The sequence below is a fragment of the Lutra lutra genome, chromosome 5, assembly GCF_902655055.1.
Source record: "Lutra lutra chromosome 5, mLutLut1.2, whole genome shotgun sequence".
Taxonomy (NCBI): Eukaryota; Metazoa; Chordata; class Mammalia; order Carnivora; family Mustelidae; genus Lutra; species Lutra lutra.
Window position 1 is genome coordinate 120,547,972 of NC_062282.1, and position 13,121 is coordinate 120,561,092.

Below are 13,121 nucleotides of genomic sequence, written 5' to 3' on the forward strand. Positions count from 1 at the left end.
GGACCTTTACATCTCTTCCCCATCTCTGCCTTCTAATCCATTCCCAGATGTTGTCACTTCTACTTCTAAAATCTCTCTTCAGTTTATTCACTTACCAATCTCCACCAAAGCCTCTGCTTCCCAGGGTACTGAAGTGGCCCTCTAACTTGTCTTCTATCTGATCCATTTTCTAGAGGCAGACAGAGTGATCTTTTTAAAATAGTCATCTGGTCAAGTGCCTGACCTGCTTAAAATCTTCCAGTGTTGTTGTTTTTTTTTTTCCTCTGTAGGTAGACTAAAATCCCAAACCCACAACATGGTTTTATAAGACCCTACATTTTCTAGTCCCTGCATACCCCCTGTCTCCTTTCACAACACTCTCTCTCCCCCCTCAGGATGCATTTGCTCTTTCATTTCTGTCACATGCTTTTCACTAGCTCTGGACCACTGCACAAACTAGTCTCATGCAAAAAGCTCTTCCCTCACTCTACTCAGTAGTGCAGAAGAAGAAAAGGGTGGAAGCAGAAGTAGAAGGAGCAGAGGCTTTGAGTCCATCAGAACTGTTAAATGTCCAGCTTTCCTTAACATCCTTGGTGGTAAGTGACCTTGGGCAAGCTACCTGACTTCTGTAAGTGTCAGCGTCCTTATTTGAAAACTGGAATTGATAATACCCACCTCGGGGTGCCTGGCTGGCTCGGTCAGTGGAGCATGTGACCCTTGATCTCAGGGTTGTGAGTTTGAGCCCTATGTTGGGTATAGAGATTACTTAAAATTTTAAAAAATCTTAAAAATATAATACATCATTGGATGATTAGGAGGAGTCTTAAATGAGTTAATCTAAGAGATCATGTAAAAAGATTAAATGAAATAATATGAGGTACTTCCTAATGCCTGGCACAGAATAAGCATTTAATTAAGGGGAAAAATTATTATTGTAAAAATGGCTTAATCAGAATTATAGTTTAGTATTTATATAACCCATTCATTTTCTTTTTTGTGGGGGGAGGGAAGGACAGAGGGAAAGGGAGAGAGAGAGAATCCACCCCCCCCAGCAGGGAGCCCATGCAGGGCTCAAGGTCACAACCCTGAGATCATTATCTGAGCAGAAATCAAGAGTTGGACATTTAACTGAGCCACCCAGCGCCCAAAACCCTTTACTTTCCTCAAGAGTGTTGCAAGTCCTAATTATTTCATGCAATTTCACAAATTTCTCTTTAAAATTCTTCTGCTTCTTAGAAAGTAAGTTTAATTCAAAGTAAAATGTAACTATTCTTATTATCCTATCCTATACTATTACCCTGTTTCATGCTATTATCCTATTGTTTTCTCAGTTTCCTCAGCAAATCCAGTAATGAAAAGAATCTAAGATCAAACAGCTCATACTCCCTGTAATTATCATTCTGCGTATGCCATGGTTAAAATCTGATCTGAATTTTATTCCTCTGGAATAAGGACCCTGTTTCTCTTTTTCATTGTTTTATTCCCATTGCCAATATTATGCCAGTGCATAATATTAATTACCTTAATTACCTGATTGAATGGCATAGGAAGTTACATTCATCTAGCTATAGCTTAAACATTGATGTTCTATTTAACCTATGGTTTAAAATCAGTAAAAGGAAAAAGGCCCCTTAAATGTTGACATTTGGGACACCGAAGATGATTTTTGGTGTAGTAATTGCTTATAGATAATTTTCCTATCTCCCCAGAGCTTAAGAAATTGAAATAAGCCCTCAAGACTGTTTGTATTAGTGCTGTATGTACCCACACAGTCATTTAGCTGACAAATAGGTCACGTTTGCTACTAATAGCATATCTGCAAAGCTTATATGAATTATGGTACATTGTCTTTTAGATTTTTCTGTGAAATTTGAAAAATGGGTCTCAAACTTAATAGAGGTACTCAGTGTTCTGACAGACTGACTCTCAAAATCAGAAGCTATCTTTATAACTCTTTCTGCTACGTTTTCCACTGAGATTGGCTGTTTTCTGAACCTGCTTGGCTTTCCAGCCAGAATTAAAGTTTCTTTACTTTATTACAATAATACTCCACCTGTCTAATTTTTTAAGCCTCAAATGATACTGTCTCCTTGTATCAGTTTAAGAACACAGGTCCAGCTATGTTTCCATTCTTTGTATAATATACTACACTTTACTAGGATCATTAAGGGCTACACACTTGTTTCTTCCAGACAACTGTCAAACACCTAGTGGTGGTAGTACTTATTACCATTCTACTTACCAAATGGAAGTCTTTGGGCAAGTTATGTATCTCTTAACCCCACCCCACCCCCACGTTGTAGGTGTTATAATAGGTTTGATTAGGTTTAAATTTGCTGTATTATATTAGCAGCTGAAAGGAAACATTTGTATTTAATCCACAGGGTGTTCTGGTAATTTTTACTATCAAATAAAACTGTTTTGCCTGTATGTTCACAATATGGAAAACAGTGGTTCTCAACCAAGGGCACTTTAGATACAACCCCCTGCCCCTCGAAGACGTCTGACAAGGACTGGGGGGGAACGCTGCTGACTTCCAGAGGGTGGAGGCCAGGTTGCTGCTAAACAGTCTGCAATGCACAGAACAGCCCCCCCACCATCCCCTCCCCTACCATCTGCCTCTACCCTGCAGCAAAGACTTATCAAGCCTAAAACATCAACAGTGCAGAGACTGAGGAAACATGATCTAAAGCTAAATATTCTAAATATTTCTAAATCAACAAAACCAAAGAGCATGTTAATCTGGAGGTGTATAGAATTAGGAGGGTTTTTATATAGACATTTTAAAAACTAGATTTCTAAGATCAGCACAATTTAATAAAGAAATCGAGTATTAAATAATATTCCTTAAAATACTAAGACTGAAGATGATCCTTATTGAAGTTACAAAAGTATAGTCCAGTGTATTTTATTCAGCCAATACTTAATGGCTCCAGCTACTATGTACCAGACACTATTTTTATTTTATTTTATTTTTAGACACTATTTTTAAATGATGGGAATAGACAAGTGATCAAAACACAAAAATCTCTAAACTCAGGGAACTTACATTCTAATGGCATCAGAAGCCAATATAAATAAGCTGCCGTCTTCTCTGTCCTAGCTAAAGTTTAAAACCTAAAATCAAATCCTCTGTCATCCTACTTCCACTGAAATTTATCTGTGTTCCCAATTCATGTTTTTCTGAAGCTAAGTCACACTAGGCAATTTTCACTCCTCTGAAACAAATGAAAAATAAAGGCCTGCTTCCAAAATGAGAGAATTGCTTTGGGGAATTCCTGAGCTTGAACCTCTTGGCAAACAGCAAAGTGAAGCAAACCACGAGCTGTTTACACCATTCTTCCTGTCCCTATCGGGCCTCCAGACTAGAAAGAAGCACAGGCTTTCTCAGTAGAATCAGAGGGACTAAGAAGGAAGGGACAGAACTCAAAACACCAACCATAGAGCCCTCTCTCAGTCCCTTTCAATTCTGCCACCTAGTGGTAAGTATGTGTATATCTCATCCATATCCACATTTTATTATCTAAGATCAGATATACCTTTAGATTTGTTTTCTACCATAATTCCTAGAAAAGTTTCTTGAGACGTTAGTGGGTCGCTCTGAGCCTACAATCTCATTGTTATCCTTGGATTTTTACCCCATGTAATTATTTGGATTTAATATTATTAGGGTTTAGCTGCGTATAATTAAGTTTCTATCTCCTGCTTTGGCCAGTGTTAGCCATTTGTGGAAACTGATTTCAGTCTATTTGAGAAGAGTCTGAAGCTATCTAATAATAGGGAGATTTAACTTTTCAATTTAACATTAGCATTAGCCAGATATGACCTAGCTGAAGAGACTTATGATTTTAAAAAGGAGGTTTAAAAACAAAAAAGTCTAGTTATCTGAACTACGGTACAGGGCAAAATATGTTGCATTCTGTCTATAGGAGGAAGTGATCACATCCAGATGTTTTTTTCCAGGGGATGGCAGTAAAGGCTGTAAAGTGCTGTATTTAATTTATTCTAAGGTGGCATTTCTTTCTTTTTCACAGTTTAAGATATCTCTGAAATTGCAACCCCTCTTATTATTGAGATTACAAAATTCTATTATAGTCTAATTGGCAGTATTTTTCTTAATTTTATAATTAAGAATCAATTTCTTAATTTTTCTTAATAATATATATATATATACATTTAAATAGTATATATAGTTTTAATAGCATTTTAGATTTGATGAGCTTTCATAGAAGTAGAATATTACTGGGCTAAAATGGACAGGAAGGGTAAACTTCTGAACAAACTTCTGAACAAAGTCACCCAAGGAGGAAAGTACAAACCTTTTGGAGAAAGAACATTGGATAAACCAGAATTCTTGTAGGGAAGCAATGAAAAGTAAAATTTTCATATGTGAAAAGGACTTCAGTAATACGTCCAGGCAGCTGGCAAAAATACCCCTGCATGATTCATCTGGTAAGTTGAATTTGAGAATCTCCACAAAGTTTCTATTCTGTTAAAAAAAAAAAATAGTTTCATCCTTGAACAGATTTTTTGCTCTCTGGTCAAGTCCCATAATTATTTTACATGAACTTTTTGAGTTCATGTAATTTTTTTTTTAAGATTTTATTTATTTATTTATCAGAAAGAGAGAACACAAGCAGGGGGAATGGCTGGTGGAGGGAGAAGCAGACTCCGCACTGAACAGGGAGCCCAGTGTGGGGCTCAATCCCACGACCCTGGGATCATTCATGACCTGAGCCACCTGGGCTCAGATGTTTAACCAACTGAGCCACCTGGGCGTCCCTCATTCATGTAATTTTATGATTGATCTAATTTGTTATCCATTCAGAGTTTTCCTGTGTTCTTCTAAGTATTTCCATCCTTCCAGGTGGCTCTTTTATTACCTACATTCCATTGTAGTGAGCCATGAAAAATAGAGCATTTCTTTACTATGCATTTAATATTATTATATAAAATATATTTATAATAAAAACTAATTATGAAATATTTAAAATATAAAGTATTATGTTAACATTATTTTAATTTATTTAAGTATAGTAATAATAAATTATATCATTTAGTGAAAATCCATGATTTTCATCTTATTTACAAATAGCTCTATGAATTAAAAAAAAGATTAAGGAGCACCGGCCACATTAATTTCACCAAAAAAAGTGGTTGGAATTAATAAAATTAATCAATGAGAAAGCATGCATATATTCAGCATTTAAATAATGTATATTGAAAAGTAATGTTCCAATCTGAGTTTGCTAGAGTTTATTCATTCCACTAAAACAGACTGTTCTTTGAGTGTCCACATATGTGAGGAAGATAGATGACAGCCTTATTAAGTTCTTTAAAAAATGGTGTGTGTATTTCCCACAACATTGAAAGAAGAATATCTAATGGAAAGGAGTATGGATTTCTTTTTTCTTTTATAGAATATGTTAGGCTGATACCAGAATTTGCAAGGTCATTATTCAGAACTGTAACGTTTTCATTCAGGAGACTTCTCTAAGATACATCTAGCTGTTTAAATCCCATCAGAAACAATAATTGTGTATGTGTAAGAGAGAGAGAAAAACAGATATCCACAAAACTCTTGAAGACTGAGAGTTAATTAAGACTGCAGGTTAAGTCTAACCTCTGAATTCATCTTGAAGGAAAATGGTCATGTGATCATTTGTAATGTGCCATATTTTTTCAGAAGAGATTACTACTATGTTAATTAATCCTGTGCTTTCTGCAGACCCAACAATGCTGCTGCAGAATTTGGCATATTGGCACAGAAAACCCACACAGCTATGGCATATATGCAAATTTATGCATTAATTAGTTAGTAATGTGTTAGATAGGGGTTTTTCCATTCATACTAGGAGGATGTTTTATTATTAAAAAGAATTAATCAGACTCCTGATTGTTTGATAGTGCATTTGGCCATCAACTTATTTTCTGGCATTGAACCAAGGTAGCCCACTTATGGGCTACTGAAGTACTATTTTGATGATCCTATCTAAAAATTGACAAGTTTTTGCATAAAAGATTTCTTAGACTGTTATATAGAACAATGCTTTAATATGCATACAGATCACCTGGGCATCATGTTAAATACCCTTTCTTATTTGGTGGGTCTGGGATGGGACCTGAGATTCTGTTTCTGTCTCAAGCTTCCAGATGATGCTGATGCCCTTGGTCCACAGACCACTTCCAGTAGCAAGGGTATAAAGAACCAGAGTTCAGATAGAGGTAGGACAGGCTTTAATCTATCATAAATGCCTTTATCAGAAACATGGTAATTTTGTGTCCCTTTGTCCACTCATGTGAGATTGAGTGTGAAAAAGGCATATAGCATCTTGCTAATATGACAATAGTTTTGATCTCATGGACCCCCGAAGGCCTCTCAGGGACCTCCCCCAGATCCCTGGGCCACGCTTCGAGAAATGCTGGCATATAGGAAACTATACATTGTATGTTTGTGCTTATTGCAAGTAACACATCAATGTAAATAACCCAGAAAATAACCCAAAGGCTGGTAGAACAAACTCCACAACTGAATGTACAGGAGAGGCCACACTGAAGAGGATAGGAAAGGTAGAGATATAGTGGGGAGCTAAATCCTGTAAGTCTGGCCACTGGAGGCAGGGAGCCGGGGGCAGGAGAGGGTAAGAGACGGAGTAGAGAAACCGGATCCCCACAGCATCTGCCTCTTTGAAAATAAAAGTGGCCAAGTTTAACCAATTCTTAGGACCAGCAGGTCTTAAAGCACGGAACTTTAAAAATCAGTAGGTTCCATGCTGGGATAGCTTACAGGGTAATGGGAAGCCAAGTCCCTGCCCTTAAAGAGAAAGTAAGACAAACAGCCTGTGGAGATAGAGCATAGGAGCAGCATTTAGAAAAACACCTGGAGCATACAGGAGGGAGAGTTATTTACCAAGCTGAGTTCTGCGAGGTACTTCTCCAGGAGCAAGGGAGCTGGCAGTCACCATTTTGCTCCCCCACCTCGCAGCATAAACACACAGCCACCTGTGGAAACCGGTGTGGCATAAGCATTCACCACCTAACTTGCTTACACCGTGCCCCTCCCCCTCCAGCTGGGCCTGCCTCAGTCCCAGCACTGTGGGTCCCCCTCCCCCAGATAACCAGTGCAAACCTTGCCAATACCGTATCTCCCAGCTCTGCCCTTTGCATGGCCTGGATCCTGGTGACAGTAACTTGTCAGCTTCCTTGGAACACACACAGACTTTGTTAAAACGGCACCCCCGACTGGCACACACTTTACAGAGTAGACCAGATAGGCCTCAGTCTCCACCACAGCTGCACATCCCCTGTGGAAGGGGACCAACCTGCCCCCCCTTGGCACTACAACCCAGCTTGCTTGTGCTTTCCGGAGTGGCCTCAGCTGGGTAGATCTCTGCAGAAGCTGTAAATCCCCTGTGGAAGAGAACCAGCACCACCTTGTTCAAAGTGCGAGCCCCACCCACTACTTTTTTTTTTTTTTAAGATTTTTTTTTTTTTATTTATTTGACAGATCACGAGTAGGCAGAGAGGCAGGCAGAGAGAGAGAGGAGGAGGAGGCAGGCTCCCTGCTGAGCAGAGAGCCCGATGCGGGACTCGATTCCAGGACCCTGAGATCATGACCTGAGCTGAAGGCAGAGGCTTTAACCACTGAGCCATCCAGGCGCCCCCCCACCCACTACTTTTAAGAGCAAGAGACCTAGCTCACTTTCCTAACACACAGAAACAGACACAGAAAGTTAGGCCAAATGAGGAGCCAGAGAAATACGCCCCAAATGAAAGAAGAGGACAAAATTACAGTAAGACACCTAAATGAAACAGAGCTAAGTAATACGCCTAACAGAGAATTTAAAGTAATGATCATAAAGATACTCACTGGACTTGAGAAAAGAGTGGAGGACATCTTAAAAAGAATAATCAGGGACAAAAAAAGAAACAATCAGAGAGGAAGAACACAATAATTTTAATTAAAAATATACTTAGATGGAATAAATAGCAGGCTACAAGAAGCGGAAGAACAAATCAATGACCTGGTGGACAGAGTAATGGAAAGTAATCAATCTGACCAGAAAGTGCAAAATAAAAAGAGACCTAGGGAACTCACTGACTCCATCAAGCATTTTAACATTTGCACTGTAGGTATCCCAGAAAAGAAGAAAGAAAAGCGGACAGAGACTCTATTTGAAGAAATAATAGCTGAAAACTTCCCAAATCTGGGAAAGGGAATAAATTCAGATCCAGGAACCACAGAGCTCCCCCAACTAAATCAACCCAAGAAGGTCCACACCAAGACACATAGTGATTAAAATGGCAAAAAAGCAGTGATAAAAAAAGGTTTTAAAAGAAGCAAGAGAAAAGAGGGAAACCCCATAAAGCTATTAGCAGACGTTTTCAACAGAAACTTTGCAGGCCAGAGGTGAGTGGCATGATATATTCAAAGTACTGAAAGGAAAAAAATCTGTAGCCAAGAAGACTCTATCCAGCAAGGCTTTCATTCAGAATAGAAGGAGAGATAAAGAGTTTCCCAGACAAACAAAAACCGAAGTAGCTCATGTCCAGTAACCCAGCCCTACAGGAAATATTAAAGGGGACTCTGAATGGAAAAGAGAGACCATGAGTAAGTAGGAAACACAAAAGTAGTAAAAATAAGTATATCAGTAAAACTCAAGTCAAAGGACTCACAAATGGATGTAAAGTATGATACCTGTAGACTTAAAACATGGAAAGGAGAGGAGTAAAGAATGGGTTCAAACTTGAGTGACCACTGGGGCACCTGTGTGGCTCAGTTGGTTAAGTGTCCAACTCAATTTCAGCTCAGGTCATGATCTCAGGGTTGTGAGCTTGAGCCCTGCACTGGGCTGGGTGTGGAGCCTACTTAAGATTCTCTCTCTCCTTCTCCCTCTGCTCCTACCTATTATCCCCCCCCCCCGAAAAAAAAGAAACAAAACAAAATTTAAATGACCATCAACTTAAGATAGACTGCTATAAGCAGATGTTATATACTAACTTAATAGTAACCACAAACCAAAAACCAGGAATAGATATGCAAAAAAAATAAAGAGAAAGGAATCCAAGTAAATCACTAAAGAAAGCCAACTTATGGTGAGAAAAGAGAGCAAGGGAAGAAAGGAACAGAGAAGATCCACAAACACACAAAAAAACAAATAACTAAGTGGCAATAAATACATGCCTAATTATATTTGAATATATAATTACTTTGAATGTAAATGAACTAAGTGCTCCAATCAAAATCCAGTGGGTGATGGAGTGGATAAAATAACAAGAGCCACCCAAATGCTGCTTACAAGAGACACACTTCAGACCTAAAGACACGTGCAAGCATGGGTGGCTCAGACGGTTAAGCGTCTGCCTTCAGCTCAGGTTATGATCCCAGGGCCCTGGGATGGAACCCTGCATTGGGCTTCTTGCTCAGCAGAGAACCTACTTCTTCCCCTCTCTCTGTTGCTTCCCCTGCTTGTGTTCTCTCACTTACTCTTTCTCTCTCAAATAAATAAATCTTTAAAAAAAAAAAAAAGACATGCAGTTTGAAAGCGAGGGGATGGAGAAACATTTGTCATGCAAATGGTAGCAGTATTTATATCAGACAAAATTGACTTTAAAACAAAGACTGTAACACAAGACACAGAAGGATACTATATAATCATTAAGAGGACAATCCAACAAGAAGATATAATAACTGTAAATATTTATGCACCTAACATGGGAGCACTCACATATAAAATAGTTAATAGCAAATATAAAGGAACTAATCAATAGCAATACAGTAATAATAGACTTCAACACTCCATTTATATCAGTGGACTGATCATCTAAATGGATAATCAACAAGGAAACAGTGGCTTTGGATGACCCTGGGCCAGATGGACTTAATACATATATTCAGAACATCCCATCCTAAAACATCAGAATACACATTCTTTTCAAGTGTATAAGGAACCTTCACCAGAAGATATCACCTATTAGATCAAAAAATAAATCTGGACAGTTTCAAAAAGATAGAAGTTATACCATGCATCTTTTCTGACCACAATGCAGTGAAAATAGAAATCAACCACAAGAAAAAATCTGGAAAGAGCACAAATTTATGGAGGTTAAATAACATGCTACTAAACAATGAATGGGTCAACCAAGAAATTAAAGAAGACATCAAAAAATACATGGAGACAAATGAGAATGAAAACCACAATAGTCCAAAATCTTTGTGATGCAGGAAAAGCAGTTCTAAGAAGTTTAGCAATACAGGCCTACCTCAAGAAGCAAGAAAAATCTCAAATAAACAACTAGACCTTACACCTAAAAGAGCTAGGGAAAGAAGAACAAACAAAACCCAAAACCAGCAGAAGGAAGCAACTAATAAATATTAGAGCAGAAATAAATGATATAGAAACTAAAAAAACACAACAGATTAATGATACCAGGAGCTGGTTCTTTGGAAATATCAATAAAATTGATAAAGTCATCGAGAGAGAGAGAGAGGACTCAAACAAAATCAGAAAAAAAAAAAAAGATGAGAAATAACAATCAACACCACAGAAATGCAAAGAATTGTAAGACAATATTATGAAAATTTATATGCCAACAAACTGGACAACCCAGAAGAAATGGGTAAATTAGAAACATATAACCTACCAAAACTGAAACAGGAAGAAATAGAGAATTTGAACAGACCAATTGCCAACAATGAAGTTGAATTAATAACCAAAAAAACTACCAAAAGACGTGAGTCCAGGACCCGACAGCTTCATAGGTGAATTCTACCAAATATTTAAAGAAGAGTCAATATCTATTCTCAAACTTAAAAAAAAAAAATAGAAGAGGAAGGAAAATTTCCAAGTTCATTTTATGAGGCCAGCATTTTCCTGATACCAAAACCACATAAAGATACAACAACAAAAAAAGGACTACAGGCCAATATCCGTGATGAACATAGATGCAAAAATCCTCAAGAAAATATTAGCAAACCAAATCCAACAATACATTAAGAAAAATCATTCACCGTGATCAAATGAGATTTATTCCTGGGATGCAAGGGTGGTTCAGTATAAACAGATCAATCAATGTGATACAGTACATCAATAAGAGAAAGGATAAAAATCATATCATTTCAATAGATGCAGAAAAAAGCATTTGACAAAAGTTCAATGTCCATTCATAATGGGAAAAAAAAAAACCCTCAACGTACCTCAACATAATAAATGCCTTATATGAAAAACCCACAGTGAACATCATACTCATTGGTGAAAAATTGAGAGCTTTTCCTCTACGGTCAAATAACAGGCAGGAATGTCCACTCTCACCACTGTTACTTAAAACGTAGTACTGGATGTTCTAGCCACAACAATCAGATTAAAAAAAAAGGAATAAAAGGCATCCAAATTGGTAAGGAAGAAGTAAAACTTTAACTCTGCAGATGACATGATATTATATATAGAAAATCCTAAAGACTCCACTAAAAAGCTACTAGCACTGATAAATTAATTCAGTAAAGTTACAGGATACAAAACCCATTGCATTTCTGTACATTAATAATGAAACAGAAGAGAAATGAAGAAAACAATCCCATTTACAATTGCACCAAAAATAATAAAATACTTAGGAATAAACCTAATCAAAGAGGTGAAAGACCTGTACTCTGAAAACTATAAAGCATGATGAAAGAAATCAAAGACGACTCAAAGAAATGGAAGGACATTCGATGTTCATGGATTAGAAGAACATACATTATAAAACATCTATAGTACTCAAAGAAATCTACAGATTTAATGAAATCCCTATCAAAATACTAACAGCATTTTTCATAATACCAAAAATTTGAATGGAACCATAAAAGGCCCTGAATAGCCAAAGCAATCTTGAAAAAGAAATACAAAACTGGATTCCAGATTTCAAGTTATAACAAAAACCATACAATAGTATAAAAAACTATAATAGTCATAAAACTATAATACAAAACTATATATAAAACTATAATAATCAAAACAACAAGATACTGGCATAAAAACAGACATAGATCAACAGAACAGAGAGCCCAGAAATAAACCCACAATTATACGGTCAATTAACCTTCAACAGAGGAGGCAAGAATATGAAATGGGAAAAAGACAATGTCTTCAACTAATGGTGTTGGGAAACTGGACAGCTACCTACAAAAGAATGAACCTGGATCACTTTCATACACCATACACAAAAATCAAAAATAAACCCCAAATGGATTAAAGACCTAAATGTGAGACTGAGACCATAAAAATACTAGAAGAGAGCTGATGCAGTCCTATCTCTGACATTGACCATAAGAACGTCTTTCTAGATACATCTGAGTCCAGAGAAACAAGAGCAAAAATAAGCTATTGGGACTGCATGAAAGTAAAAAGCTTCTGCACAGCAAAGGTAACAACCAACAAAACTAACCTACTGAATGGGAGAAGACATTTGCAAATGACATATCCAATAAAAGGTTAGTGTACAAAATCTATAAGACCAAAACCCAAATAATCCAATTAAGAATGGGCGGAAGACACGGACACATATTTCTCCAAAGAAGACATCCCAATGCCAACAGATACATGAAAAGATGCGCAGTATCACTCATTATCAGGAAAATGCAAACCAAAACCACAATGAGCTATCACCTCAAACCTGCCAGAATGGCTAAAATCAAAAGAAACAAGCATTGGTGAAGATGTGGAGAAACAGGTGCCCTGGTGCACTGTTGATCGGAATGCAAGCTGGTGCAGCCACTGTGGAAGACAGTATGGAGGTTCCTCTAAAAGTTAAAAATAGAACTACTCTACAGTCCAGTAATCAAACTACTGGGGATTTATCCAAAAAAACACAAAAACACTAATTCAAAGGGATACATACACCCATTTGTTTATTATAGCAATATATGTAATAGCGAAATTATGGAAGCAACCTGTGTCCATCGATAGATGAATGGATAAAGCAGATGTGTCTCTCTCTCTCTCTCTCTCTCACACACACACACACACACACACACAGTGGAATACTACTCAGTCCTAAAAAAAAATAAGATCTTACTATTTGCAACCACATGGATGTAATTAGAGGGTATTACGCTAAGTGAAATAAGTCAGAGAAAGACAAAGGCATATGATTTCACTCATATG

The 13,121-nt window shown here is 37.3% G+C and overlaps 1 protein-coding gene across 1 annotated transcript in view; it reads left to right on the top strand.

Annotated features, from left to right (window-relative positions):
* The window catches only part of ARSK (arylsulfatase family member K), a 42,630-nt gene that overhangs the window by 11,519 nt on the left and 17,990 nt on the right, over positions 1 to 13,121 (top strand).